This window comes from Mya arenaria, chromosome 4 (assembly GCF_026914265.1).
Source record: "Mya arenaria isolate MELC-2E11 chromosome 4, ASM2691426v1".
Classification (NCBI taxonomy): Eukaryota; Metazoa; Mollusca; class Bivalvia; order Myida; family Myidae; genus Mya; species Mya arenaria.
In genome coordinates, this window is record NC_069125.1 from 37725719 (window position 1) to 37752265 (window position 26547).

Genomic DNA, 26547 nt, shown 5'->3' on the forward strand with positions numbered 1-26547 from the left:
TTAAAATACCAGGAAATAAAAGATCTGTAGCTTGACTATCAGTCATTATTCTTTTTGCATTCTGGAAAAAAATGATAAATTAATGCTGTGTTGACTGGCTAATCAAGAAAACACAGAATAGCAAAGTTGAAATCCTAAGTTGCATGTTGAAAGTAAATCAGTTGATATTCCATCAACCGATTTACTTGCAATATGCAGCTTAGGGTTTCGACTGAAAGAAATAAGCATACCTACACCTCCACAAAACTACCAGTTTGTCATCAAAGTAGTTAGTATTCCAGACAGACAATATTCTTTATACACTATGTCTGTGTCTGTTAAAATTGAAGATGTTTTGGCCACAAATGTAATTTACGGAAATGACAAAACCTATAAGAGACTGCTATGAATCAGTCATGGATGACCAGTGTAAAAAACTATCTAATTTTCTTCATAACATTTTCTTGCAATGACCTAGACAAAAATTGCTTGTATGGACAATATTTTTAATGACAAATCACTTGAATGGTAGACACAAGAATAACAAGGGAACAATGGCGGAGACAAATCACAGAGAATAACAAGGGAGACAATGGTGGAGACAAATTACAGAGAATCACAAGGAAGTCAATGGTGGAGACAAATCACAGAGAATAACAAGGGAAACAATGGTGGAAACAAATCACAGAGAATAACAAGGGAAACAATGGTGGAGACAAATCACAGAGAATAACAAGGGAGACAATGGTGGAGACAAATCACAGAGAATAACAAGGGAATCAATGGTGGAGACAAATCACAGAGAATAACAAGAGAATCAGTGGTGGAGACAAATCACAGAGAATAACAAGGGAATCAATGATGGAGACAAATCACAGAGAATAACAAGGGAATCAATGGTGGAGTCCAATTACAGAGAATAACAAGGGAGACAATGGTGGAGACAAATCACAGAGAATAGAAAGGGAAACAATGGTGGAGACAAATCACAGAATATAACAAGGGAATCAATGGTGGAGTCCAATCACAGAGAATAACAAGGGAGACAATGATGGAGACAAATCACAGAGAATAACAAGGGGAACAATGGTGGAGACAAATCACAGAGAATAACAAGGCAATCAATGGTGGAGACAAATTCACAGAATATAATAATAAGGGTATCTAATGCGGAGACAAATCACAAAATATAATAATAAGGGAAACAATGATGGAGACAAATCACAAAATATAACAATAAGGGAATCTATGGCGGAGACAAATCACAGAATATAACAATAAACGAATCAATGGTGGAGACAAATCACAGAATATAACAATAAGGGAATCTATGGTGGAGACAAATCACAGAATATAACAACAAGGGAATCAATGGTGGAGACAAATCACAGAATATAACAATAAAGGAATCTATGGCGGAGACAAATCACAGAATATAACAATAAGTGAATCAATGGTGGAGACAAATCACAGAATATAACAATAAGGGAATCTATGTGGAGACAAATCACAGAATATAACAACAAGGGAATCAAGTGGTGAAGACAAATCACCAAGAATAACAAGGCAATCAATGGTGGAGACAAATTCACAGAATATAATAATAAGGGTATCTAATGCGGAGACAAATCATAAAATAAACAATAAGGGAATCTACAAATCACAGAATATAACAACAAGGGAATCAATGGTGGAGACAAATCACAGAATATAACAATAAAGGAATCTATGGCGGAGACAAATCACAGGGAATAACAAGGGATTCAATGGTGGAGACAAATCAAAGAGAATAACAAGGGAAACAATGATGGAGACAAATCACAGAATATAACAATAAGGGAATCTATGGTGGAGACAAATCACAGGGAATAACAAGGGATTCAATGGTGGAGACATATCAAAGAGAATAACAAGGGAAACAATGATGGAGACAAATCACAGAATATAACAATAAGGGAATCTATGGCGGAGACAAATCACAGAGAATAACAAGGGATTCAATGGTGGAGACAAATCAAAGAGAATAACAAGGGAAACAATGATGGAGACAAATCACAGAAAATAACAAGGGAAACAATGGTGGAGACAAATTACAGAGAATAACAAGGGAAACAATGGTGGAGACAAATCACAGAAAATAGCAATAAGGGAATCTATGGTAGAGACAAATCACAGAATATAACAACAAGGGAATCAATGGTGGAGACAAATCACAGAATATAACAATAAAGGAATCTATGGCGGAGACAAATCACAGAATATAACAATAAGCGAATCAATGGTGGAGACAAATCACAGAATATAACAATAAAGGAATCTATGGTGGAGACAAATCACAGAATATAACAACAAGGGAATCAATGGTGAAGACAAATCACAGAGAATAACAAGGGAATCAATGGTGGAGACAAATTCACAGAATATAATAATAAGGGTATCTAATGCGGAGACAAATCACAAAATATAACAATAAGGGAATCTATGGTGGAGACAAATCACAGAATATAACAATAAGGGAATCTATGGCGGAGACAAATCACAGAATATAACAACAAGGGAATCAATGGTGGAGACAAATCACAGGGAATAACAAGGGATTCAATGGTGGAGAAAAAATCAAAGAGAATAACAAGGAAAACAATGATGGAGACAAATCACAGAATATAACAATAAGGGAATCTATGGTGGAGACAAATCACAGGGAATAACAAGGGATTCAATGGTGGAGACAAATCAAAGAGAATAACAAGGGAAACAATGATGGAGACAAATCACAGAGTATAACAAGGGAAACAATGGTGGAGACAAATCACAGGGAATAACAAGGGATTCAATGGTGGAGACAAATCAAAGAGAATAACAAGGGAAACAATGATGGAGACAAATCACAGAGTATAACAAGGGAAACAATGGTGGAGACAAATCACAGAGAATAACAAGGGAAACAATGGTGGAGACAAATCACAGAAAATAACAAAAGGGAATCTATGGTGGAGACAAATCACAGAAAATAACAATAAGGGAATCTATGGTAGAGACAAATCACAGAATATAACAATAAGGGAATCTATGGCGGAGACAAACCACAGAGAATAACAAGGGAAACAATGGTGGAGACAAATCACAGAAAATAACAAGGGAAACAATGGTGGAGACAAATCACAGAGAATAACAACATAATCAATAGTGAAGACATTTTGATGGGAAAGGTTTAAGGGCAATTGACTTTGTCACCAAAATCCTTTATGTTACAAAAATAAGGTCTGAGCAGAAATCTGCATCTAGACATAGGAGGACACTATATTGACATTGTTGTATTTCATAAACGTCCGATGATGCATTTTAATGGCACTACTTTCAGAATATCTCAGATGAAGATAAGCTTCCCTTTGTGTGGGCTATAACTTGCTTCTAAAATGTTGACGGCTTGATTTGAAGAAATGAATTACAGCAGGCTTCAGAATTCAATTTATTTGATGAGGAAGTTAGCAGGTCTGCTCAGATTTAATAACATTTTCTCTGTGTTGATTACAATGTTCAAAGTCTCTACAGATCCCAATATGCTTCATAAGCAAAGCTTTTTAGAAAGTGTTTTTTGTTAATTAGTATTGAGTTTCAGTTAGGAATCACAGATTTTGGAAATTTTCACACTTATGAAACAGTATGAAATTTCAACCTTTTTATAACAATGCTTGTACATTAATGCAATGATAATTTAAAACTGAAACAAAATAAGTTTTAATCAGTTTTTATATACGTGCAATCTTCGTCTGTTTTCATTTTTCTTGTTTAGGCATCAGGAGTTTTAGTTAGTATATAAATTGTAGATTTGTTTGCAGTAATGCAAGTTAACTTATTTATTTGAAACGTTGAAGGGACTGTACACCATTGCCACCAAAAAAAGTTGTTTTTTTCTGTAACGAATTTCAGGACAATTATTTAATAAAATGTTTTACTCTTTGATATCATAATTGTAAAAAAAATACCAAAATAAAAAAAAAATCGAGTCGGAAACCGGGTTCAAACCGGTGTCGCCAAAATTGCAGTCCAGTGTTGTATCCACTGTGCTATGAAGGCTTACTCTAAACAGTTGGAATATTTAAGCTATAAACCTAACTTGGTAATATCATGTGATAACATCGACTAGCCAATCATGCTTAAGGAATGAATTCTACTAGGTAGACATACCTAGTGATCTTTTTTAATGGAAAAATACAAAAAAACTGCAAAAAATAAATTAATAGTAAACTATGTGGTACTTCAGTAAGTTTCAATTCATTGTACACATCGATTCAAAGTTTATGTCATGCTGTTTTCGACAATTTTCTTCTTTTTTTTCGCTATTTCATCATACGGAGTACAGCCCCTTTAAGATTTTGTTCAAGTTCAATCTCGTTAAAGCTCAGTTAACATATTACCAGTCTTCAAGGTTATTGTTGGCATAATTTTAGACTACATTTAGACACCCCTTCCCTCTGCCATCTTATCAACCATCAAAACTATCGTATGTTTGATTCCTGTGAAATCAACTGTTCTTGGTCATAATCTGATATATTTTCAACTTAAAAGTTAGACTAGCATTTGAATATACTAACTTAAGTCTGAACTTTTCCTGACATTAGCTTTGTATTGAACTGAAATTTCCTGGTCTTTTGATAATTTGCAATACGCTTGTTGATAAGATCCTCTCATTCTATACAGGGGACCATTTCAAAAAAGAATGGAAGGTCTAAATCATAAATTTCCAGTCTTATTACTGTGTGTGGCTTAAACTGTGTTTCTATAAAAATATCATAAGAACATATATTGCTTAGATTCTTCACTGGTGTCCCTGAACACTCCTAACCTTGGTGAGCTTTTAAACCACTATGACGTCTTTTTGACATCTTTGGCGTAAAATGCATTTATATAAAAATATCTTAACACCATTTATCCTATAGATGCTTTACTGGTGTCCCCAAGAACTCCTTACCTTGGTGAGGTTTTCCAACAGCAGCAACAACAACAGCCTTTAATGCATTGGCAATGATGTTTATCGCAACAGCACACAGATGCGTAAACACATGAGGGTATCATATATAATTTTCGGAATACCACTAACACATCTTATTGAAATTTGCCCCAGTACATTAGATATATTGTAGAATAATAATAGATATGCATAAGATACAAAGAGATGTAGATGGCGGAACTGATCATTTGTCTTCATGATAATTAAGAAGAGACAAGTCAGGAAAATATTAATGATGGTCTTGAAAGGAAATCTTCTGATGTCTGCTTTCACATACATATATTTCTCAGATGAATGAGCGGTTTGTGACCCCCTTTTAAGATCCGGACAACCAAGTCAGACATAACCCATTTATCATTTGTATTTGTTTATTCAGCACCTTTTATTTAAGAAGTCTTATTCTAAAATCTAGAATAAGTGTGAATTAAATCATAATCTTTTTTTTTCTGAAATATACATTGACCTTCAGCGCTGTCTTTACTTTGTTACTTGTAACAATTATGCACAAGTCAATTGTAACCATGGCTCCCCAGGTCAGGGTGTATACTGGGGATAGCTGGGATAGCTGACTAATTGGGCCGTGTTTTTACCATCCAGGTTGCACCGCAGTGCCGGATAAATGACGTGGTTTTGTCTTTGTGCCAAATATAGCGGGGAATGGGCCTTACCTACGGTCCATGGTGTGCGGGAGCTATTTGCGGGGATTTAACCATCAGTTAGTGCCCGCAGAGCAGGAATTTTACCCAGGCTTGGCTGGACAAAAAGTCAAAGTTCCTGCTATTCCCCGGACCCGTGGGGCTGTGGTTACAATTGACTGGTGCATTACTCATCTATTAGGCCTAAAAAATGTTTGTTTACGGAAACGTCCCCAAAATTATTTGGTAGGGAAGCTAGGTCTAGGATTAATTTTTTTTTTTAAAAACTATGGCTGCAGTTTTGATTAGGTAGGGTCGGGTTAATGGAAGCAAATTTTTTTTTGTTAGTATAGTAGATAAAGAAAAAAACAACCGAGTATTGTATTTCATGGTTAATAAACAGATTAAAGTTAATCAGAATCCGATCATTTTTACATTAGTGGGGATTTAAATTTAGTAAGTTGCAGCCCAACTTTTCACATAATTTAATTACATAATATTTGTACATTGGGGAGGTAAATTCTTGTCAGTTTACCAGTTAAAATTACTTTCTCCATGTAATGCAGATTATATTCTAGAGGTTATTTTCTTGACATTATACTGAGGATAAGTGAAGTGGTTGTTTTCTTGATGTTGTACAGAAAATATTCTAATTTGGCTCTTTTCTCAATATTATACAGAAGATATTTTAGTTAAATACAGTACAGGCAAATAATTTGAAAGTTATATAAAAAAACTCATTTTTAGCTCTACTAGCCAAAGGCCAGAAGAGCTTATGCGATGGTAATGTGTATGTAGTATGTGCGTCCCTGCGTCTGTAAACAATTTATGTTAACACGATACAGCCTTCAGTTTTGATTGTATCTTGATGAAACCTGTACAGTATCTACATATCCATTAGAGCTCGGTTCCTTCGAAAACCAGCCAGATCCGCCCATGCATGCCTAGATTATGGCCCTTGATAGTATAAAAATCCTGTAAACAATTGCTTGTTAACACGATACAGCCTTTAGTTTTGATTGTATCTTGATGAAACCTGTATAGTATCTACATATCCATAAGAGCTCAGTTCCTTTCGAAAAACCAGCCAGATCCGCCCATGCAGCCTAGATTATAGGTCTTGATAGTATAAAAATCATGTAAACAATTGCTGGTAAACACGATACAGCCTTCAGTTTTGATTGTATCTTGATGAAACTTGTACAGTATCTACATATCCATAAGAGCTCGGTTTCTTTCGAAAACCAGCCAGATCTGCCCATGCATGCCTAGATTATGGGCCTTGATAGTAAAAAAATCAGTGTGTCAGTAAACAATTGCTCGTTAACATGATACAGCCTTCAGTTTTGATTGTATCTCTATGAAACTTGTACAGTATCTACATATCCATTAGAGCTCGGTTCCTTTCGAAAACCAGCTAGATCTGCCCATGCATGACTAGATTATTGGCCTTGAAATGATTAGATTATGGGCCTTGATAGTATAAAAAAAATGATATTGTGTAATAAATGCTTGGGAACATGATACAGTCTTCAGTTTTGAGTATTCAGATACCCATAAGGGGTTGGTTCGTTTCGAAAACAGTGATGTTGACCACACAAACCCAGCCAGTAGAGCATAGGCCCTTTTGGACCTCTTGTTAAGCTCATGATATCACATTAAGATTACATATAAGAATTGCAGGCTTTTGTTAATTTGCACAAACCAAAACAACAGCTGATAAGCCCTGCCTCTTCATTTTTTTCAAGTCTGTTGTGAAACCTTTTCTTGGTTTTTTTCATTCGGAACTCCTCGGCCATTTTATCGAAAACAACCTCGGATGTATATGGATGGTTTACACACTCAAAAAGTGGTACGTTTAAGTCCGCTGCAAGTAGATCGCGTAGTGATTTTATTTAGCAGTTAAACTTTGTGACTTAACTCTTGGGATTCTTCATTATGTTTGCTATAATACAATTCAATGACAATAAATTTAAACTTAGATCAATAAATACAACTCTAAAACACTACATTTAACTAATGATATAATTCAAAATTTTACGAACTACTTCAACAGACACACTCAAAAAGTGGTACGTTTAAGTCCGCTGCAAGTAGATCGCGTAGTGATTTTATTTAGCAGTTAAACTTTGTGACTTAACTCTTGGGATTCTTCATTATGTTTGCTATAATACAATTCAATGACAATAAATTTAAACTTAGATCAATAAATACAACTCTAAAACACTACATTTAACTAATGATATAATTCAAAATTTTACGAACTACTTCAACAGATGTACCGGCATACATCCGAGGTTGTTTTCGATAAAATGGCCGAGGAGCTCCGAATGGTTTTTTTTTTGCAATAACTTATAAAGACAGTATAGTATTTGCACAAACAATCCAAATAATATAATCATTAACAAAAAAGCAACAGGAAATCTTTACTATTTATTGTTATTCTTTTTGCATTCTGGATTTTGCTTTATAAATTGATGTTTTGTTGACAACTATTTTTATTGGTTAATGATATATGGCTTTTAAAAAAACAATGCATTTTGTACAAAGTTTTAACCCTAAATTATTTCTATTCGTTTTTTACCAGGTGTCATAAGTTTCATATTGCTATTAAAGTGGTTGATGGAACAGTACAACATTGCATACCTACACCCCCACAGAACTATAATGTGGTTGTCATCACTCCCAAGTCTGCATTGTAGTGAGCATTCCAGACAAACAAAACTCTTGATACACTGAAATATTCTTATTTAATCTGTCTGTATAAAAATTGAACTTGTTTTTGGCCACAAATGTAATTACAGAAATGACAAAATCTATAACGAAGACTGCAATGAATTAGTCATAGATGACCAGTGTAAAACCTTATCCAATTTTCTTGATAGCATGTCTATGCAGATGACCTTGACCAAAACAAATATTTTCATTAACAAGTCTGCACTCAATGGTAGACAAGATCATAACAAGAGAATCAATGGTGGATACATTTTGTTGAAAAGTACTTTGTCCCAAATAACCAGTATGGTTACTCTTGGATAGGAGTAGATCTCAGACAGACAGGAGAAGATCTTGGATAGATCTCAGACAGGAGTAGATCTTGGACAGACAGGAGTAGATCTTGGACAGGAGTATATCTTGGACAGACAGGAGTTGATCTTGGACAGGAGTAGATCTGGGACAGACAGGAGTAGATCTTGGACGGACAGGAGTAGATCTCAGGTGGACAGGAGTAGATTTTGGACAGACACGAGTAGATCTTGGACAGACAGGAGTAGATCTTGGACAGACAGGAGTAGATCTTGGACAGATAGGAGTAGATCTTGGATGGACAGGAGTAGATTTTGGACAGACGGGAGTAGATCTTGGACAGACAGGAGTAGATTTTGGACAGGAGTAGATCTTGGATGGACAGGAGTAGACCTTGGATGGGCAGGAGTAGATATTGGACAGACAGGAGTAGATCTTGGACAGACAGGAGTAGATCTTGGATGGACAGGAGTAGATATTGGACGGACAGGAGTAGATCTTGGACAGACAGGAGTAGATCTTGGACAGACAGGAGTAGATTTTGGACAGTCAGGAGTAGATCTTGGACAGACAGGAGTAGATCTTGGACGGACAGGAGTAGATCTTGGACAGACAGGAATAGATCTTGGACAGACAGGAGTAGATCTTGGACGGACAGGAGTAGATCTTGGACGGACAGGAGTAGATTTTGGACAGTCAGGAGTAGATCTTGGACAGACAGGAGTAGATCTTGGACAGACAGGAGTAGATCTTGGACGGACAGGAGTAGATCTTGGACAGACAGGAGTAGATCTTGGACAGACAGGAGTAGATTTCGGACAGGCAGGAGTAGCTCTTGGACAGACAGGAGTAGATTTTGGACAGGAGTAGATCTTGGACAGATAGGAGTAGATCTTGGACAGACAGGAGTAGACCTTGGATGGACAGGAGTTGATATTGGACAGACAGGAGTAGATCTTGGACGGACAGGAGTAGATCTTGGACGGACAGGAGTAGATATTGGACAGACAGGAGTAGATCTTGGACAGACAGGAGTAGATTTTGGACGGACAGGAGTATATATAAATCTCGGATGGACAGGAGTAGATCTCAGATGGACAGAACAAGATCTGGGATGGACAGGAGTAGATCTTTAACGGACAGGAGTAGATCTTGGACAGACAGGAGTAGATCTCGGACAGACAGGAGTAGTTCTCAGATGGACAAGAGTAGATCTTGGACAGACAGGAGTAGATCTCGGAAAGGAGTAGATCTTGGACAGACAGGAGTAGATCTTGGACAGACAGGAGTAGGTCTTCGACAGACAGGAGTAGATTTTGGAGGGACAGGTGTAAATCTCTGACTGCCAGGACCGCATATCAGACAGGAGTAGATCTTGGACAGGAGTAGATAAACAAAGATAACTTTACTATTTCTTCACCATATTATTTAAGTGAAACATAGTGCAGTCTATGCCACTTAAAGAGCCCCGCCTTCGTTCTTTTTCTAGACTTTGATTGATGCATAGCTCTTTAAACAGCATAGGCTCCCCTATATTTCATTTAAAATGGTGAAGAAAAAGTTACCTAGGTTTTAAGTCTTTATTTTAAGTAAAATGTTCCATACGGATGTAGCATATATGATGCAATTTATTAAGTGGTATATACACTTCAGGATGTTAATAAATATCAGTCCCTGACATGATGCACTCTTGGCGCTTCTGTCAGAATATCTCTGATGATGTGACTTCGAAGATAAGCTTCCAATTCTGTGCATCATGGTCTCATGATTTGCTTAGAATTAAATGCTGCATGATTTGAAGGAATGAATAACAAAGAGATATGGCTGGCTTCAGAATTCAATTTATTTAATGAGGATGTTAGCCTGGTTTACTCAAATTTAATAACAATGTTCAAAGTCTCTTCAGAATCCTGAATTCTCCCTAAGCAGAGGAATTATTATATAATGGAACAATAACATGTCAATCAGGGGCAGTGATTGCAAACAGTCTTAAGTCTGAGTTCCGACTCAAGACTCAATATGGCAAAACTTCATTTCATTGTAATTTTCCTTCTATCAAAGCATTGTTGGTGAACTTTGCTGAAATATATTACTTTTTGAATGTTTTACTATTATTAATATATTTATTTTATAAAAAGATATGGAATAAATATGATACTTTGTAATTCAATAAAAGTGATTTTCTGAGTCTGAGTCTAGACTTGGACTTGAGACGGTTTGTAATCATGGCCCAAGGCTTCTCCTTAAGTTTGACTATAATTTAGAAAGTCTGCATTTTGGTTAATGTGCCCCAAAAAATAACAATAGATTAGAACGACTTAACATTCTTTATACCCTAATTTCACGCCAGGATGTAAACCCCCCCCCCCCCCATCTCCCTAGGATACCGAATACTTTTTTATGTTCTACCCAAATTCTGCTTTAAGGCTTGGTCACAACAAATAACCGACGATGCTTTTGTTCGAAATCTTATGCGATGTCTTTGTTTTAGAGCTTTCATGAGTAGTGTGTCCTATGACAGTGTTGGGACTGTAAATGTGTGATATGTATCTTAATTGACATTAAATATCGTAATTGTCATGGGTACCAGAAGATTTTTTGTTCAGGCAATCTTGCAACTGTAGCAGAACTGTCTTACTACTGTCGCATGACATTTATTAGACAGTTGCAAGATAATCTCACGAATGGTATATTTCAGTAGAGCCCCGCACAACGTTGCAAGTCTGTTGTGCATTAGTCTTGCAACATATTTTCGTTTTGTAGAGAGGTATATAGCTCGGGTGAATGTACGCTTGAAAAAAACAACTGTCATTGCTGAGAGAGGGGAAAAAGTGCCAAATATTGAGATTCTGCATACTGCATTTCTGAGGCCTGGAAACTCTGTAAAAAGCTCAAGAATTTTGCATATCAAAAAGGGGATTACCGAGCTTCATATATGCAATAGAAACAAGTTTTTGGCTGTCGTGAATATGTCCTACTACAGTCTTGCGACTGTTGTGTGGTAAATATCTTGTCCTGGGTACCAGAAGAATTTTTTTCAATCAAACAATCGTACAACTGTCTCACTACTATTGGTGGACATTCATTAGACAGTTGTAAGATTGTCTCATGAATATTATATTTGATAAGAGGCTCGCACATCATTGCAAGTCTGTTGTGCATTGGTCTTGTTTTAAATAAGTTTTGCGACATATTTTCGTGTTTTTTTATTAGAGGGATATATAGCTTGGTCGAATGCACGCTTACAAATAAAAATTGTCGCTTAGAGAGGAAGAAAAAGCCCAATATTTCAGCATACAGCGTACCACTCTCTTGAGTCCTGAGAACTCAGTAAAAAGCATCAGAATTCTGCATGGGTAAAACAGTTCATTTGTCTACAGTGGCGATGCTTATGGCGATGGACGGTCTGTAATATGAGTTCATGTCATTGTAACTGTCCTTCCAGCAGACATTGATGGTGTTCTTTTATTACTGTTGGAATGTTTTACCATTGTTTACATTAACTTTTAAAAAATGAATGGAACTAAGATAATATTTGATCCTAAATAATTGCTTTTCTAATTCTGAGGCCAGATTCAGACTTTAAACTGTTTGTTATCCTACATGGTCCAAGAATATTTAAGAACGGACAAGTCAGTTGTTTTTTTATAAAATATGATGGTCTTGATTGAAAGTCAATTTCTGCTCTCTCATAATATAAACATATTCATATCAATGCCCTTTGTGTCCCCCTTCTAGGGTCAACCAAGCCAGACATAAATCATTAATCATTAATCTGATATTTGATTATTCAACAACTACAAGAATCTAGAAATTGGTTTGAATTTAATCATGATTCCAAATTATTCATTGTTCTGAAACATCTGTTGAAACACAACTGCAGCGCAGTATCTGCAACGTGTTACAATTACTCATCTATTATATTAAAAGCAAAAAAACAACTATCATGATTCATTTGAAAAATAAACAAATTCTGAAGCGGATTATACTACACCAGAAGGGCTTTAAAATTAATAAATTGAAGCCAACCTTTCCCTCAAAATTGAATCATAAGATTTGTTGAAATTACTTGATATTTTTCGGAGGATAGATGTTTCAGGAAGTTTGCTTCTGTTGGTTTTTCCTGCTTCATCTGTATCAAAAAATGGAAATTGGTTGTGCTTAGTTGAAACAAAAAATGTCAATCATTCTGTTTTTGTTTACCTCAGAACATGTTTCCACTCCCAGCCATTGGAAAGGTTTCTAATGAATTGCATTCCTTTCCCAATTGCCTATTAAGTTTCTAGAATTAAATGCCTTGTTTTTACATATCTAGTTGATTGCTTGTACAATCATTATTCAACCAAATAATCAGTAAAAACTATTTTATATTTCCTGCTTACAAATAATAAATTCCAGGGCATCTGTTTTTTGAAAATAGAAAAAAAGTTAAGATACTTTGATAGTTTGGGCAGAGTTGTTGGCATTGACAACCTGCAAAAGGCTGAGCTAAAACCATTATATCAAAAACTGTTTAAAGATATTTGAATGAAACTTGGTACATATGTTGAGTTATGGTATGCATTTTGTTTGACTGATAATCACAAGCAGATCCAGAGGGGTGGGGGGGGTGTAAGAGAAAAAGTAATAAAATACACCAGAAATGCACCATTTCAGACTAAAAATTGTTAAAATTTTAAGGGGGAGACTACCGAAGAAACCCCCCCTGCCAACTTTTTAAAGCAAATTAATTTTGGTTCTGAGGGAAGGGCGCAGGTCAAAAGGTAACACCCCTAATTTACGCTGCTCTAATGTCATATTCTGGATTCGCCCCTGATAATAACAGTCAGGCGTTGGTGTTTCCTCATTGGCTCTCTTGGTTCTAAATAGATTTAATTTGCAGATGGGGAAATAAAAAAACATATAAAGAAGTGTAATACTTCCTCATTTTATAAACTCTTGATATATCATTCAGATAATTTATAAAAATGGCAGGTTATAATTTATTTGCGCAGAAATGACAGAAACAACAGCTGATAAGCGCAGCCTCTTCATTTTTTTCCAAGAGCCTGTGGTGATATGTGCTATTTGCAATAACTTATAAAGGCAGGCTATTTACTCAAACAATTGTCATTATAAATCACTTAGAATACCTGAACATAAAAGATCTGAAGCTTGACTACTGATGGTTATTTATTTTTTTGCATTCTGGAATAAAATGATAAATGAATACTCTTTTAACACCTATTTCTTCATCTGGTGGATAGACGCTCATACTGCATATATTAGAAGTTCTTCCTTCTGCATATTTTTACACTGCTAGTTGGCAGTAAACATGAAACACCAGGAAATAATTCTCTTTGTGTCCTACTGAGCTGCTTGTTTTAAACTAAAACAGTTGGGTGGAACAGTATGACACTGCATACCTACAACCTTATAGAACTTTCAGTGCTGTGATTTTCATCTCTGTCTGCATAGTAGTAAGCATTTTCCGGACACACACAAACAATCCTGGTTTACTGCACGTTTGAATGTCAAAATATTTTTAAGGTTAAGAATATGTGAATTCTAAGGGATTTTTTTCAGTTATCTATGTTATTTGTTGAGTAATAATTATTGTCTGGCAGTCTGGAACAATCTATTCTTACTGAAGAACCACCTGGCCAATTTGGGTGAAGCTTCTCGTGGATGTTCCTTTGACGAATTTAAGCCCTTTCAAAAATGTTCAAAGAAATTAATTATAATGCTGAACTCTGGCAACTAAAAGGAAAGACTTGACAAAAAACCTACAACCTCAAGCTTAGTTATTTGTGGTGTAACATTGTATTCTGGTCCTTGACCAAGATTGTTCAAATTTGGCCACTTTGATAAAAAAAAATGTCCGAAACAGCTAGCACCAGACCCTTGATACTTGGTTTTGCATCATATAGTGGTCCTCTACCAAGTTTGTTCAAATTGTGTTCCTTGGGTCAAAAACTTCTCTCCCCCCCCCCCCCCCCCCCCCCCCTAATTTTCCTATAGACTTGAATAGAGAAGTGTTTTCTGAAACCACCAGGCCAAGAACTTATATTTGTAATGTAGCATCATATGATGCCCCTTTACCGCAGTGAAATTTGGACCATGTTTGCAGTTTTGCCAACAAATATCACATTTGTCCTACAGCAATGGAATTTGGACCATGTGTATCGTTTGAAAACAAATATTAATGTTGTGCTTCGATGACCTTGACTGTTACCTTTTGACCTATTTCCTTTTTTTAAGCTACATCAATGAAATAAGGACCGTGTGTTCAGTTTTGAGAACAAATATCAATGTTGTGGTTGGGTGACCATAACCACTGCAACATTTGACAATATTCAATCATAGTTTAGTCCTTAGTTGCATTGCCATTTTCAAATTAACTCATTCATTCTCATAATTAAGGTTTTAAACTTCCACTCAGTTGGGTGGTTAAGGGCCATCATGGCCCTCTTGTTTTGAAATCCAAGGCCGAGAGTTATGAAAGCCTCCTGATAAAGTATGGCATATTTAAGCAGGTATTTATTGAACAGAATGTTGGCAAAGCTTTTCTGTAGATGGAAAACATTTTTTTAACATTTAGCAGGTTGCTTTGTGGAAAATAACAAACAAATTGTACCTTAATTGCTTTGTCATTAGTCCATACGACCTTTTTACACTGATTGCAATAAAGGATTTTGTCATATTCTTAATTATCATAAGAACCTGTAAGGAGTTATTCCAATTTCGTCAATTGGAATATTATTTTCTGTTTCCTTTATGGTCTTCTACATAAATTCCATCTTATAATTATGTCTTTGTTGCTGTCCCATACATTCTTGTATAGAATTCAGCATGTATAGACTTCAGCATGAACTCTATCTTTCTAGTGTTAATCAATTTCTTGCTAGTCTTCAACATGAATTTTATCTTTCTTGTCTAAAAAATGAATTCTGTATTTCCAGTCCGTTCAACATGAATACTCTCTTTCTAGTAATTAAGTCTATAACATGAATATTGCTTTTTCTAGTCTTCAATACATTTAGTCTTTCTTAAGCTATTAAAAGGACTATACACCAGATTGGCACCAAAAAAAGTGTGTTTTTTGTAACAAATCTCAGGACAATTTTTTAATAAAATGTTTTACTCTTTGATATCATAATTAAAAAAAAAATGTAAAAAATTGGGTTGGAGACCGGGCTTGAACCAGTGTTGCCAAAATTGCAGTCCAGTGTTGTATCCACTGTGCTATGAAGGCTTACCCTAAATGCTTGGAATATATTAACTATATATCTAACTTGGTAATATATCACGTAATAACATCGACTAGCCAATCACGCATTTATTAGGAATGAATTCTACTAGGTAGACAATCTTTTTTAATGGAAAATATGAAAAACTGGGAAAAATAAATTATTTGTAAACTATGTGGTACTTCAATTAGTAAGTTTCAATGCATTGTACACATCGATACCAAGTTCATGTCAGTTTTCGACAATTTTCTTTTTTTTCTGCTATTTCATCATACGGAGTGCAGCCCATTTAATGCATTTAATGAAATATAAATATTGACAATTATTTGTGAAAGTCATCAATGTCCAAAAAAATTAAAACATTTCTTCCATGCCTGAGAGGTAATAGGAATACCTGTTAGGTTCCAAGGACAAGCCCACATTGTGATTCAGGGAACTGTGACTGGAATCTGTTGGTTAATCTCCCTGTTGTTCAGATAATGGTTACACATCATGAGATATTCAGATAATTTGTACCTTGTGTTATGATTATTGCCCCACATCAAGATGGAAGTTGGATTTGAGGAAAAGGCCGTTAACAGCATCTTGATCACATTATTTACCAATGCCAGACATTGTAATGGTGGTTGTTATGTATCAACATCAGAGGTGCAACAGTTGCTTCTGTTATTTTTTTCTTCACATTCCTGGAACTTTTCTTTATATTGTGCCAATCAGTTTTCATATTCAATTGCGGGAATGTGGCCTTGAGGCATTTTGAATGTTTGGTGTATATTTGGAAAAAGTGAACCCACTTTTCTTGCACTTCCACACCCTTATTAAGAATTGCTGATTTGATGCAAGAACAATTTTTTGACACCAACTCTTGGGCATGTAATAAAGATCAGGACTTAATTCAGTTGTCATTTTAAGGTCAAGGTCATAATAAGTTCAAGCTATTTCACAAAAAGAAAGAAGCTTGCAGTGAAGTCAATTGTCTTAATTTGTTGTGTCATGTACAGTCTGAGAAAAAGTATGTGGCTAGTCTCGAGCATCAAAGCCAGGACCCCTGCTTGCTCTGAGTTAGGTGATATCAGTTGTGCTATACCAACTGATCAAACCTGTTTGTATAACTCCCTGACCAGTGTGAGTTCTGTGAAAGTTGTAGAATTAAACCACTTCACATTGATTATTTGTTTTAGTAAGCCGTTATGTTAAGTTTTTAAGTGATGAAATTGCAGCAGTGGCCAAGGCCATAATATATGACAATTCCCAAGGCAGCAGTGACCAACAATATAATGCTTGACAATTTCCAAGGCAGCATTGGGGTAGGACATAATATTCGCAAAAGACATGATGTTTGACAATTTCCAAGAAAGAAGTTGCAAAAGAAATGATGTTTGCGACATCCAAGAAAGATGATGCAAAAGACATGATGTTTGCGATTTCCAAGAAAGAAGTTGCAAAAGACACGACATTTGTGATTTCCAAGGCAGCAGTGGCTAATGACATTATATTTGACAAGTTCCAAGAGAGAAGTTGCAAAAGACATGATGTTTGTGATTTCCAATCAGCTGTGGCCAATGTCATTTTGTTTGACAAGTTCCAAGGCAGCTGTGGCCAAGGTCATTATGTTTGACAAGTTCCATGGCAGCTGTGGCCAATATCATTATGTTTGACAATTTCGAAGGCAGCACTGTTTTCGAAGCAGTCATGGCAGACCATTATGTTTCGACAATTTCAAAGGCAGCTGCTGAGTGGCCTATGCATTTACATTTGACAATTTCCAATGCCATTCATTAGCATAAATTGTAAATTTTATTTTAAATTGTCATGCAAGAGAAACTTTCAACTGTCTGGGGCCTTGAAAGTCTGAATGTGCAAAACCATTTTAAAAGCTTTTCTGCAGTAAATTGTATAAAACTGGTTATTACTTTGGTTTGGATAAAGTTAGCCTATTTTTTTTATTTCTGATTGGTCAACAGTAATTATTGGTTAAATATTGACCAATCAGAAATAAAAAAAATCAAATTGCTTTAATACCCAAACTAGCCAAAATATTACCACATGATAACTTACACCGTTTTATGTAAGGCTGCAAAAATTTAGACACTTGCAGAACAGTATGTTCAGGTGAATTTATTGGCTCTATGTCTGTATTTAATCTCAAACAGACACTTTTTAAAATATTTGCATTACATAACAATCATTATTTGTTAAGTTAGACAGTTACCGGTAGTTTAATGTCCTAACAATCTGCTCCCATTCTGAATATCCTGAAATAATACTCCCTAAAATCATGGAGGTAGGCAGCTGTTGGGAGTTAGAATCATCCAATTAAGTCAATGCTAAAATGCGCAGCTTAAAGGTATTTTTTTATTGATCCTCGGACTTTCTTAAAGATTATTTTACATGTATGTGCAACATATGTTGCTTTGGTTGTAATGCTATAGTGGCTATCTTGTAAAGGTGCATACTACGAAATATTGTAAAACAAAAATTTCAGTTAAATATTATTTCAGTGTTTTAAGTTAATTTGACAATTTTGCTTGCAGTCTGAGCTTTGTAACAAACAAAATTTCAGCATTGCATTGTTCTACAAAATTCCATCAAGTTTAAATTTTGGCCAAGGATTGCATCATTAAAATACATGAAAATCCACAATACAAATGTAGAAGCATAGAATAGCTTAGTCTTTTATAGTTTAAGAAATATTTTCATATCTTTTCTGTCAAAAAAGTTATTTAAAAATTAACATCACTTACATGTACTTGTTTGTTTATATCAGTTGTGAACTGCGCTGACCCATGTGAAGATTCCTCATCCTGTACTACAGATATTAAATATTGATTTGAAAAAGAAACTACGGTGTGGTACCTATGTATCCAGTATGTGAGGTGGGGCAGAAGATTTTTGTATGACTATACCCCCAGCAAAGCTATTGAAAAAGTGTCTTCTTATGGTTGTAAGCGGACTGTGCACGAGAGTTTCTAGTAATACTACTAGCCTATACATTGTATTAAGAAAGTCCATGATAATAGTATAATGTTTATCTTTCGGGGAAAATATTTCTTTTTATCTATTTATAAATCTGTATTTATTTATTCATTAATGCATTTATTTGCTCACTAATATGTGCTATACACTTATCGTTGTATAATTCAGATACAGTTACTCGTTTTTTCTTCAAAAGTGTCCTCTTACAGACATAAGAAACGGTTTTGCAAGGACAAACACGAATTTTATCCTGGCTTCGCCTCAGACAAAATTGGTGTTCATCCTAGCAAACTGCTTCCTCATCTGTAAGAGGACTCTTTTGAAGAAAACCTCATACTGTATCAATAACTAATATTTACTTTTTTGTATTTGGCACTCCTTAATGTACTTCATGGCTTTAAGCTTCTAATGCTTGAGATTTGATTGGATCCCTTCCTTGTACTTTCAGAAGCATTTAGCATTTGATTAACTTGTTTCTTCTCACTGCTATGGTTGTTAAAGCTGCTGATGTATTAGATTTGATAGCTTTGTTGATATTCCCTTCCAGAGAATTTTCTTTATCAATGATATCTTTTACAGAATAATATTTGTGAATCATTTGTTGACATTCAGTGATTCGAGATAAATTGTTGACAATACGGGGGTTGACATTAAACAATCAGATTTTCGTGATCCATCTCAAATAGTAAACAGGCGATTTCTGGTGCATTTGAATGTTCATGGAAATTGAAAGAAGTCATTTAGATGGATTGGCCAATTAAGTTATTCTGGGTTGCTGATAGTCAGGAACTCTCCATCATGCAAATGAGTTGATGGAATTTAAGAAAGGTTATCAGGTCTTGACATTTGAAACCAATGACAGTTCAATAGAGGATCTTGTGTTTATCTGATCTAGAGAATAGTTTGTAACTTTGTATGATTTGTTGTAATTTAGGCATCATCATCTTCAGGCTTCATATGTACAGCCATTTCTTATTACATCGTTTCAAACCTTGATGGCTCTACAGTTTTCATTTAACTCACAATTTTGATTGTGCATATGTGATGAAATTATTGAATTGTTACAATACATATTCTATATATGTGAGTGTGTGTGCGTGAGTGTGCGTGTGTGTGTGTGTGTGTGCATGTGTGTGTGTGTGTGTGCTTTATATAATATCATTCTTAACCTTGACATGCTTCAGTGATTCCATTCAGTTCATTGGCCAGTTATTTTTACAGTCAAATCAAAACACTTTGAATATAATCTGAAATTAAAGTGAATCTAAGATCACAGGTTAATGAACACTACTGTCAAGGTCCTGTAGCACTTGCATTATAAGCCTTATTCCAACCACAAACATTGTAAACTAGTTTACCTGTGAGGTTACAGACAAGAGTCCACCTAGCCTAGTTATGCTGTCTGGAAGACATGCCTTTATGATTAAAACTGACACTGTCGTTTAGGCCCTGTGAAAGTAGCACCTGAGCTTAGCAGTATTCCCATCACATTTAGTGTGTGATGTCTTGATCACCTGTGAGGTAAGACCTAGCCTAGTGTTGTCTACCTATTATGATTACAACTGACAGGAGTGAATCCCAGCCGATTAACCAGGCAGGAGGGAATAAATCCAATTACACACCCAGGAGGGAAATTCCAGCCAATAACATATCAAAGAGGGAATTTCAGCCAAAAACAGACCCAGGAGGGAATCCCAGCCAATTACACATCAAGGAGGGAATGTCGGCCAATAACAGACCCAGGAGGGAATCCCAGCCAATAATACACCCAGGAGGGAATCCCAGTTAATCACACAGCAGCGTGTGAATCCCAGCCAATTACACAGCAGGGAGTGAATCCAAGCCAATTACACAGTAGGGAGTGAATCCCAGCCAATTACACGGCAGGAAGTGAATCCCAGCCAATTACACAGCAGGAAGTGAATCCCAGCCAATTACACAGCAGGGAGTGAATCCCAGCCAATTACACAGCAGGAAGTGAATCCCAGCCAATTACACAGCAGGAAGTGAATCCCAGCCAATTACACAGCAAGGAGGGAATCCCAGCCAATTACACAGCAGGGAGTGAATCCCAGCCAATTACACAGCAGGGAGTGAATCCCAGCTAATTACACAGCAAGGAGGGAATCCCAGCCAATTACACAGCAGTGAGTGAATCCCAGCCAATTATACAGCAAGGAGGGAATCCCAGCCAATTACACAGCAGGAAGTGAGTCCCAGCCAATTACACAGCAAGGAGGGAATCCCAGCCAATTACACAGCATGGAGTGAATCCCAGCCAATTACACAGCATGGAGTGAATCCCAGTCAATTACACAGCAGTGAGTGAATCCAAGCCGATTACACAGCAGTGAGTGAATCCCAGCCAATTACACAGCAGGGAGTGAATCCCAGCCAATTACACAGCAGGGAGTGAATCCCAGCCAATTACACAGCAGGGAGTGAATCCCAGCCAATTACACAGCAGTGAGTGAATCCCAGCCAATTACACAGCAGGGAGTGAATCCCAGCCAATTACACAGCAGGGAGTGAATCCCAGCCAATTACACAGCAGTGAGTGAATCCCAGCCAATTACACAGCAGGGAGTGAATCCCAGCCAATTACACAGCAGGGAGTGAATCCAAGCCGATTACACAGCAGTGAGTGAATCCCAGCCAATTACACAGCAGGGAGTAAATCCAAGCCAATTACACAGCAAGGAGGGAATCCCAGCCAATTACACAGCAGTGAGTGAATCCAAGCCAATTACACAGCAGGGTGTGAATCCAAGCCAATTACACAGCAGGGAGTGAATCCAAGCCAATTACACAGCAGGGAGTGAATCCAAGCCAATTACACAGCAGGGAGGGAATCCCAGCCAATTACACAGCAGGGAGTGAATCCAAGCCAATTACACAGCAGGGAGGGAATCCCAGCCAATTACACTGCAGGGAGTGAATCCAAGCCAATTACACAGCATGGAGTGAATCCAAGCCAATTACACAGCAGTGAGTGAATCCAAGCCAATTCCACAGCAAGGACGGAATCGCAGCCAATTACACAGCAGTGAGTGAATCAAAGCCAATTCCACAGCAAGGACGGAATCCCAGTCATTTACACAGCAGTGAGTGAATCCAAGCCATTTCCACAGCAAGGACGGAATCGCAGTCAATTACACAGCAGGGAGTGAATCCAAGCCAATTACACAGCAGTGAGTGAATCCAAGCCAATTACACAGCAGTGAGTGAATCCCAGCCAATTACACAGCAAGGACGGAATCCCAGCCAATTACACAGCATGGAGTGAATCGCAGCCAATGGAAAAATCTAGGAGGGAATACCAGCCAATAACCCACCCTGGAGCTAATTTTCCAACCTAACCACAATCGTATTTGCAAAGATTTTCAGATGTTCATAATAAGGTTCATGACTTAAGCCCTATTCCATGAGAATATTACAATATGACTTGTTCCATACCAACCATAATCAGTAATTCTGGTTCATCTGCAATGATAGCGAGGTAGCATAGTCTAGTTACGGCTTGATTTATGATTACAAGTGACTCTGTCAGAAGAACCCTACAACCAGCTAATCAGTATTTCAACCACATTGTCTTGTCTAATTCACAAGAGTCTGCATAGCCTACGTAGTGACCCGTTAGAAGTCATTCTAGCCGACAGTCTGTCAATGCCCCGAAGAACCACTTTAATAAGTATACCAATCACATTCTCAGCCTTAAAATCAGGAGCGTGACTATTAAGGAACACATCATCCTCGGCACCTCAGCGTATCATTACCTATATGATACCCTGGGCAAATTGGCTAGGGAAACTTTGTAAATCTTGAATATTTATAACATTTTCCGACCAATGAAATAGCCGATAACAAAAAGGAAAGAATCCCCTTTGTGAAGAGCTATTTTTAACAATGTCCTGCCTAAAATGATTTGTAAGCCATGATCTCATTGGATGATTTCGAACTGAGATTACATCCGTAACTTCTCGGCCATTTCCGCACCGCATGAGGTGTGTCTCATGCAACCAATCAAGCGGCTGGATTTCACCTTATTGATTATTTATGAGTACGAGATTTTTACAGCTGATTTACTCAGGGTATCATTGAGGTTATGATACGCTGAGGTGATGAGGATGGGAACACACAAAACCCACTTCAGTTGTTTACCTGTGTAGTTAGGCAAGAACCCCATCCTAGCCTAGTAATATGTCCTGAAGGACATCAACCTTCTGAAGCACAATAACAAGTCACACTGTCAAGTACCCCCTACCATCAGCTAAAGCATTCACTGAGCCTTAAGTGTTATAATAACAGCTCCCAATCCCCTGCCAGGCAGGAGTCACAGCCACAAAGAGTGCGCTGAGGCAACACAAAGAGATTATTGAAAAATGGGTAGATTTTTCAGAACTTTTTTATGTTAATTAATGACATCATTGTTATTTTCAAAGGTAAAATATTCTATAATACACTCATATATTTAAATAAAACAAGTACAACTGAAACAGTCGTCTCAAATTTTGTTAGAAATACTGCAGATTGCAAATGTGGCCATGAAATTTCCAGAGGAGTGAATTTTAAATTTAATTAACAAGGTTCACGGTTAACATTGACAAGTTTTGAACAATCGTCACAATTTTTACATTTGGCCAAAAACCTTTCTCTAAAATAAATTCTAAAACCAACATGTTACTGTGTATTTGGTGTCACAATTCTGACATGTTCTGCATTTAAGAACTATCTTATTTTCAAATATTATTACCACCATTCTGACTAGTTCAAACATAAAACAGAAGTGGGAGGACAGAGAAATATTCAAAACATACCAAGACAGTCCCGACTAGAAAAGAATCGCCCAAATTTCTGTCTGTGAATTTCAGAATAATGTAGTGGCCTTGCATGAAGAAATCATTAAAATGCAGGAATTCATTGAGAACACTCTTGATTGATCAGTGCAAGTGTTGAAGGCAGAAACCTCCTGCAGTTTCTAATGTGAAAGAGATGGAAACAAATGTTGAATACTGCTGAAAACCTGAACTTGAATATTCTGGTAATGTATTCTTCGTCTGCTTGGAAAGACAGTTGAAGAGCCTTAAAATGTTTGCCTCTATTTACATATTTGTGTTGAGCATAAATAAAACTTGGAATGCAAGGCTGAATTTTAAGCCAATGAAATAGTGAATAACATGTTGTGAAAAATGTAGTCATATAAATACCAATGATGTAATATTTTGGGAGTGCAAGCGCACTGATGTTCTTATACAACGTCCAATGCATAAGTATAGCGAGTATTAAGCGGTCCATCAACGATAAAACAGTTAGAATCGACTTAAATTCTTCATTACCAAACTTGCAATCATTTTATGAAATGTTTTGATTCATTTGTATTCAGAAAACCATTCTTTAGTATATTATTATTTTAATTATATTGACAAATGTCAATATATATTTACGCTCCCTGATTTCGTCAATATATTGATAAAGTCTTCATTATTGCCAACTCACGTTCAAGATTATTGTCAATTTTCTAATCATGGATGGGCTACTTTAACACTCTGGACCTTGTTTCAATAAAAATCATCAGAGTTAAGATCGTCACTTTCTATGGGTAAATGGGTTTTTGGCGTTAACTGTGTTTTTGGCGTTACCTGTGTTTTGGGCGTTAACTACTTTTTTGGCGTAAACTGTGTTTTTGGCATTAACTGCATTTTTGGCGTTAACTATGTTTTTGGCGTTATCTACTTTTTTGGCGTAAACTGTGTTTCAATAACAATGTATGGTAAGGACATTTATAACATAGATTCTGCATGTAATTTTACAGGTGTTCCCGAGCACTGGTAAGCAGTGTAAGGATTACGACTAAGATATTTTATTGAAATGGGGGCCCTGGTAGACTAAATTGTTGTGATTATTTCAGCCGCATTAACTCCTTGGTCAACCGACTAATGGAAACAAACGATTTAGCATCAGCTTAATTACTTGTTATGATCATGAAATAAACATGAATTAATTTTAAAAGTTTCAATATTATTTTAACACAATATAAAAAACAACAACTCAGCATGACTCTGTAGAAGAAAATTATGATATAATTTTTGTTGGGAATAAATATTTTTATTTCAAGTACTCCCAGCCCGATAATTTTTATGGCTCTGCTTATTGGCACTAAAATATACTTTATAATCTGTTATGCATTTTTCGTTGTATGTTAATTTCCCAGAACCGTAATTGAAAAAGTAAAAAAGTATGCATATACGATTAATTTTACAATTTTTGCCTTCCTTTCATTACTATCTTTGCTCTTAAAAAATTCACTTTTTGCCAACTTTTTGTGAATAAAATTTTTTTGTACTCAATTTATGATTTGTCTTCTCCGCATTTCATTTCTTTTACGATAATCATTATGAGTAGGTAAAAATCCAGTTATTTAAGTTTTACAGTAAATTCTTCATTATATGTGCATAACTTCATACCAAAATGCTTATCATATTTTGTGATTTGCCTGAATAAACATTTCTTGATTTTCTCATATAAATCATATTATAAGACATCTGCATTCTACCTTGGGAGCTTAACATTTTACCTTGATTTTTTTTTACAATCAATTGCTTGTCCAGTTGAAGGCTGGAGGAGATTATTTACAAACTCGGACCACAGTTAAGCTCTGAACGTCAGGTATTCTATATGACATAATAAAATTACTTTTATCTACAATAAAATTATTATTTACACCATTTTCATTTCTCAACAAATTTAAGAAATTGTAGGAAAATTATTATTATTATTTGTGTAAGACATAAATAAGATAAATTGCTATAATTTCAAAGTTTGTACCTGCTTTTGGTATCCGAAAAGTAGTAAAATGAGTAAAGTTATCTTTATATGTTGCACAGACACTAATTAAATCTCCACCATAGAAGTTCTAGATTTCCCTAGAGGTTAGAGCACCGTCTCCAATAAGATTCTCGCTGGTCAGCTAGACACACTGTCCTCTCTAATGTCCACTATTGGTGTTTGCCAAGTGTCCCTTGATTTGTCCACTAACTATATTAGAAACCTGCTGGTCCTTGGGGTCATTTCCAGGGCTGTTTCATTCATACTTTGCCTGGTATATCAGTCTCTGTTATAAATCCACAATTGATTTGTGGTTTGTCCCTCTTCCTTGGAAAAATGTAGAATAAGGTTTATGTTTCTCACATCAGTTAGAAATTAGAATTTTTGTCAGGTCACTGCTAAATGTCGTTTGTCTTGCTGAACTTATGCCTTCAGTCGAAGAAAACTTTCTCAGTTTCCAATTTTCTCAGATTTTCATTTTTGTGATAAATGTTTCCTTGCAGAGACTTAGCAAATGGAAAAAAATGATTCTATTAAATCATCCAGACGCATGAAACAAATTCCCAGGGGCTCTATAAATTAAACTCTTGAAATATCACAATGAGCAAATATCTCACTACAATCAACAGATATGTGCAATAATAATTTTCTTGTATCAAGTTTTCAGTCAGTGAATATCAGCACAAAATATTTTTCCACAGTGCAATACAGTCTCCATGTAATCATGGGACAAAAACAAAACAGAGCTGTTTTCACAATACGTTTGGGTTTAGCAATGTGGAAGAGACATAGCATTTCTCAGGTAATTGCTTGTGCCAACTGTTTCCACTGGGGCAGACCTGGATACACCAGGAGGAGTGTTTCA

General features: G+C 36.1%; 2 protein-coding genes across 4 annotated transcripts in view; one reads left to right on the forward strand and one right to left on the reverse strand.

Moving 5' to 3' along the window:
- The window catches only part of LOC128231334 (histamine H2 receptor-like), a 41647-nt gene extending 15183 nt beyond the window's left edge, over positions 1-26464 (reverse strand). Inside the window, exon 1 of the mRNA XM_052944004.1 lies at positions 25683-26464. The gene's annotated coding sequence lies outside the window, so the exon portion shown is untranslated. The remainder of the gene's footprint in view (positions 1-25682) is intronic.
- LOC128231333 (protein MTO1 homolog, mitochondrial-like) overlaps positions 1-26547 on the forward strand; it is a 119896-nt gene that overhangs the window by 55424 nt on the left and 37925 nt on the right. The window lies entirely within an intron of this gene.